This window comes from Pimephales promelas, chromosome 6 (assembly GCF_988280905.1).
Source record: "Pimephales promelas chromosome 6, fPimPro1.hap1.1, whole genome shotgun sequence".
NCBI lineage: Eukaryota > Metazoa > Chordata > Actinopteri > Cypriniformes > Leuciscidae > Pimephales > Pimephales promelas.
Window position 1 is genome coordinate 20,188,809 of NC_142774.1, and position 6,228 is coordinate 20,195,036.

At 34.9% G+C, this 6,228-nt stretch overlaps 1 long non-coding RNA gene across 1 annotated transcript; it reads left to right on the top strand.

Annotated features, from left to right (window-relative positions):
* The first annotated feature begins 3,423 nt into the window (after window positions 1-3,423).
* LOC120479792 (uncharacterized) lies at window positions 3,424-5,735 on the top strand. Its single transcript, XR_005622967.2, has 3 exons — window positions 3,424-3,717; window positions 3,797-3,883; window positions 5,159-5,735. It is a non-coding gene; the product is annotated as an uncharacterized LOC120479792 (long non-coding RNA).
* The last annotated feature ends 493 nt before the right edge of the window (window positions 5,736-6,228 follow it).

Sequence of the window (6,228 nt, forward strand, 5' to 3'; positions counted from 1 at the left end):
GGGGCTCCCCTGTTTCAAGATGGCGGCTCTATTGACGCATTCGTTCCAATGAACTGCCGTAGCCAAGGTGACGTCTAGTGTATATGTCTATGCTTTAACACCCCATATCATTTCAAATAAACTAACATTTTTTGTTTGCTGATAATACGTATACTCAGTAGTAACTACTCGAGATTTTACCAGCGATTTAAACAACATCACTAAGTCAACATTTTGGTTCTCATTCTTGCACTGATGTGATTTCAAAATAGCAAGTTTAGCTTGTCCCAACAAAAAATTGGCAAGCTTACACTCCCTCTGCCAAGAACGTCTATACCTGTTTCCAAATATAAACAATGTCTTGTTAAATAAAAACCCAAGTTTAGACATGATTCCATCAAGCAACACAAACAAAGGGACTAAACGAAAACATTCACAAAATAAATGAAAAACATTCTCAGTATCATTATAAAAAGGACATGTTGATGAAACCAACGGATTAAACCTGGAAACAAAATGATTAGTGGCGTAGATGAGGAGAGAGAGAGAGATTCCGCATGCAGCAGCATGAAAATGAGCTCCTGATTTTTTGCTTTTTAAATGTTGTTTTAAGACAAGACAGACAATCAATTTTTATAAATCTTTATAAAATAAGACCATCTGCAACCTTTTAACAAAAGGACATTGAACTGATCAAGAAAATTCAGCAGAAGACAACTAGCTGACAACCAACAGACAGAAGGATGACAGAAGGCTTGAAGGCCTCACAACTGCCACGAGAGAGAGGAAAAGAGAATCTCCGAGTGAGTACACAAAATATCTACAAATCAACCACCTGTTTTGGAGAAAGATTTGCCCAAAAACTGATTTAATTAATCTACAATATAAGGGCTAACTCCAGTAGATATAAATATTCATAAAACAACAACAACAACAAACTGCCAGCAACTGTCAGAATATTTGAAAAATGACGGAATCAATACGCACAACCGGCACATCCGGGAACTTAACTGTCAATTTTGTCCCCGCCCCCTTTTGGGGGAAAACAAACTAGTCTCCCCATAGACTTCAATGCAAAATAACGGTAAAAACCAACATCCGACAGGTGTAAATAACTTAAGAAATCACTTACATAAAACATGCCAAGTAATTATATGTCCACCCTGCCTGCCATAGAGCGTGAAAGATACATACATAAACTTAATTTGGTCAATTTAAAAACATGTCCCTTTATTCTCCCAGCGTCAAATTGGTGTAACAACCCCACCCAGTGGCCAGAGGTGTCTTACCCAGACATTTACTTGTACCTCATCGAGTCACCTAGTGAAGCTAGTAATTGATTTTATTTCGTTTTTTAAAGTAAAAAATCTTAATGTATGTATTATGAATTTATATTTAGATTAGCCTACTGTGCACTTTTCTGTCCAGCCATACAACTAGCCTGACTTAGTTTCGATAGCATCATCTGTATTTCCATAACAGCCATAAAATTATTATTATTATTATTAATATTATTATTATTATTAATAATAATAATAATAAAACACATACACTAAGACAGCCCAGCAGTTATCTATCTAAAATAACACGATAATCATGAAAGGTTGTAAAATATTGGAAGCTTAAATAACTTAAAGTCAACAGTTATCTGAGATTTGTTTTCATGATTGACGAATGTAAATAGTTTTTTCTCTAAAAACAGTTTAGCCTATAACGCTAGTATAACGCTAGTAGGGCATTGAGTAATGACAAATAAAAATCGCTTGTTATTACCACTAACAAGGCTCAAAATAGCCCCACAGTAACACGATAGCATAATATGGGTCCCTACATTCAAACCGAAGCATTGAGAACTTTGTCAGTGTCCATACAGTTTAATAAGAAGATATTTTATACACACAGTCAACTTCGCGAATACAGGAAGAAGCCATCTTTGAAAAATAGTCTCTACCAGTCGATCTACGAACACCGATCCATGTGCGCTGGTGAGATGTGAATAAGGTGATAAGGTGAGCGCGAACAGTAGGCTACGTGTACATTGAAGAGAAGAAAACGGTTCGTGTTTGTGTTTCTTCCGGAAACAATGGACCATATGAGATTCTGCACAGTTCAGCGCACTTGGATCGGCGTTCGTAGATCGACTGGTAGAGACTATTTTTCAAAGATGGCTTCTTCCTGTATTCGCGAAGTTGACTGTGTATATAAAATATCTTCTTATTAAACTGTTTGGACACTGACAAAGTTCTCAATGCTTCGGTTTGAATGTAGGGACCCTTATTATGCTACCGTGTTACTGTAGGGCTATTTTGATCCTTGTTAGTGGTAATAACAAGCGATTTTTATTTGTCATTACTCTATGCCCTATATACTAGCATTATACTAGCGTTATAGGCTAAACTGTTTTTAGAGATAAAACTATTTACATTCAGCAATCATGAAAACAAATCTCAGATAACGGTTGAATAGGTAACAATGTGTAATCAGACCAAAGGTTAATTTTGCGCCGGAGTTGTCCTTTAATGATGGTGTTGTTTCATTTATAGGAATTTACACAGCAAGCAAAATGAAAAACTACAGATAATTAGAAGCGCACACATTTTTTTACAGATGGATGGGTGCAGACAATCCATCATTTTAAACCTGAAGAATCTGAGAGTACCATTTTTAAGATTCAAGTCAAGCCATCCACAGAGAAGCCTCACAACACCTGGGTTGCTGTCAAAAGTGATGGGAATATCCTGGCAACCCATTGTGACTGCATGGCAGGGTACGACCAAACTTATAGAAACAAAATAAGAAGAACCAAGCTAAATATGTGTGAATGTACTTGGTCAGTAAACTGTGATTATGTTTTTTTTTTATTTATTTATTTTTTTTTCCAGACTTGGGGAAAGCTGTTCACATGTTGGGGCAGTACTGTTTAAGCTGGAAGCCTGTGTCCGCCTGGGTTACAACAAAGTTGCATGCACCAGTGTCGCCTGTGCCTGGAATGGTGTTTCAACCAAAACAATTGAGGCAGCAATGATTAAAGACATTGAGTTCTACAGTAAGCACACCAAAAAAAAAAAAGTGTCAAGAACCAGAGACCCATTCCAAAAGCTTCGGCCTCACAGCAAAATCAGCTACTGCAAATGCTCTCTAACACCATGAGCTTCCCATTGGGCTTAGCACTTTTAAGAGCCATGCTTATGTGTTTACCCCCAAATTTACAACAATTTAGAAGGCTTTACAGAAGAGCAGTGCTCCCAAGTGGAATAGGCCGCTGTACGTGAACTGTATCGTTTAGGTTCGTTCCGACAAACGGGGCACTACATTTTCTTTTGCTCAATATGTTTAACGTTAATAAAAGGTATCCAAACAAAAAGTTCTCCACGCATTATCCTGCAGTTAATGAGAAAGTGTAATTTATTTACGCACTATATTGACTGCGTATTGAGACATAAAAAACGGTTGAGCTCGATTTTCAACCAATCAGCGTCGAAAATGAAAGTAGGTCTCGGCCAAATCAAGCTAATATCTCTACGCACATGTAAACACGGAGGACAGATCTTCATCTGATAGCGGCGATCAAGCTCGATTAACACCCGTAAAGTGTATTTTTCATGTCGGAAAACATGGTGGGAAAGGTCCGTAGCCCTTTACTGAAGTTCGATGGGAACAAATCAAGCAATGTGCGAAGGAATGGCTCAAAACGTCGGACACTACGGAGCTAGCTACGTTATTGATTACATGCTGCAAGTAAGTTACCTTCATAGCTAACATATCAATATTTTTTCATTATTTTTGGATGATGCTAATTTACAAACTTCCCGATCAGAATCTGGATAAAAACATCGACGCGATGTGAGACATTGTCCTCCGTTGCTTGACCTGTTAAGAGGATGACCTCATCCAACAGTACAATGTAAGTGACTAGAATAGATATATTTATGGCGTTTTGAGAAATGTATATGTGCATTGTTTTTATTTCTAACAAATTGAAATGCAACTTAAACGATACGTTTTTTTCCCAATTAAATTATATTTATTTATTTATTTGACAGAGACAATGCAAACAAACATAGTGTCAAGACCAAGAATGTCACTGAAGTGTTGCATATAAAGTTTATACTGTAGCTATTGCTAATTTTCAACTCCTGTCCCTGGAAGGGCTTTTATACACAATAAAATTTACATGATTAACTACTTCAATAATAATTAAAAAAAAGTAATATTAACTTACATACATATCATATACAACTCTTATAATAATTAAAAATGAGCACACTTTTGGTTTATTTTTAACCAGCCTGGAAGTGAAAATCTTAAAGTCAGGCACAGTCTAGATTTCAAAAGGTAATGAGTTCCAGAGTTTAGAACTCTTCACAGATAAGGTCGTCTGTCCAAAGCTGGTCCTGCAGTATGGTATTTTACAGTCATAATTTGTAGAGCTCCTAGTGACTCGGATGTTGTCCGGTCTCACAATAAATGTACTTATAGTGGCTCAGGTGCTGGATGATTAATGCACTTATAAATTAGTTTAAGAAAGGAAAAAAGCTAAAGCTATCAAAATTCATTAAATTATATTTATTAAAGATGCTGCAATGATGATAACGTAATGTTTTTTATTTATATAAAGATATATAAAGAACCCATGCGTTTGATTGCAGTGGGAGCGGCTTGTGCCCAGGTATATAAAGCTAATGTGAAAATATTTAGCACAAAATAGATTTTTGTCAGCCACTAAAAAGGTAACACTTTATTTTGATGGTCCACTTTAGACATTCTACTGGCTAAGTAACTGCATCTACATGTTTAACTTTATCTATTAACCCTAACCTAGCACTCTCTGAGTTGGTTGACATGTAGTTTCTATGTAGTTAGTAGGATGTCTATGGTGGACCATTGAAATTTAATTCCACCCTATAATAGTGTCACCAAATGTAATTTTACATTTATTGTATTTTTTCTTCCTGAATACACCCTCTGTCATTGGTGAAACTGTACTTATATTATTGTGACCTAAACCTAATATTTTTGTTTCAGTGATTACAAAGAAAATAAACTATAATGGTTTACTTGTAGTTGTCTTAGCATTTTAAGCTGTTAAAAGAAATTTTTACAACCGTACACAAATCAAGTTTATAATTATGGACAGACTTATGAGACATACAAGATAAAAGTAATGTTTGTTTTACAGTGTGACAATGGAGATATCCTGCAGCACATAATGAAAATTGCCATCTGCAAGAGGGATTCTCAGGAGTATTTCTGCATCATCTTGGAGGGGTGGATGCAAGTCATGGCTGGCTTGGAAAATCTGACAAGAGCCTGTGCTGTTCTTCTTGGACTCACGTATGCACTAAACCACAACTACCAGAACTGAGGCACACTTTTGAGGCCTTTCAGAAGCTCTTCTTGGAACTGAGTGTTTGCAAGTTTTCCCCGAAATCACTAACACTTAAAAAAAAACTCATGATGACTTTGATTGAGACAATGCATTATGACCAAGGCAAGTTCTGAATTAAAACAGCATTGATTGATGAACGTTTAATATTGTTCTACATACAGGCTTTCAGCAAGTACAAATTATTTTATATGTTTTACTACAAGTTATTCACAAGTTAGTCTAGAATGTGACTTTTTCCAACAGAAATTTGTAGGCACATGTTTTTGTGAAACAAAATGATCTTTCTCAATGACATGAAAAATGTTAGCATTTTTTTTTTGCTTTTATTTTTCATATTTTAAAACTCTTACATTTTATATAGATTTGTTTTATTTGTGCAAAAAATACAGAATAAAAGCATGTTTGATAACAAAAGGTATTATGTATTCATTATTATAACATTTACTGTCTGAAAAAAAGGCAGTAAATGTTATAATTAAATAAATTTCATTAATACAAATGAGTAAATTCTGCTTGATTTATTTGTGAGGTGACTTAAATAAAAAAAGCACATTACACTAATAATATTAAATTCATTATGTGCCATAGACTAAATAATTTAGGACATTTTACTTAATTTATTCGGGTAGATCTCACACACACACAAAAAAAACACCTGAAAATCTACTCAAATATAATATGTGTAATATTGTTACCATACTTTTTTTTTTTTAAAGTAGATACCATGTAATATTTTTTACAGTGTACATGCAGTGCAGTTACTGTTTGTGTATGCGAACTGACAATTCACCATTAAATGTGTTATTTTGAAAAGTGTTTTACTTTTTTTATATATTATATTTTGGCTGAATTTTATTTGT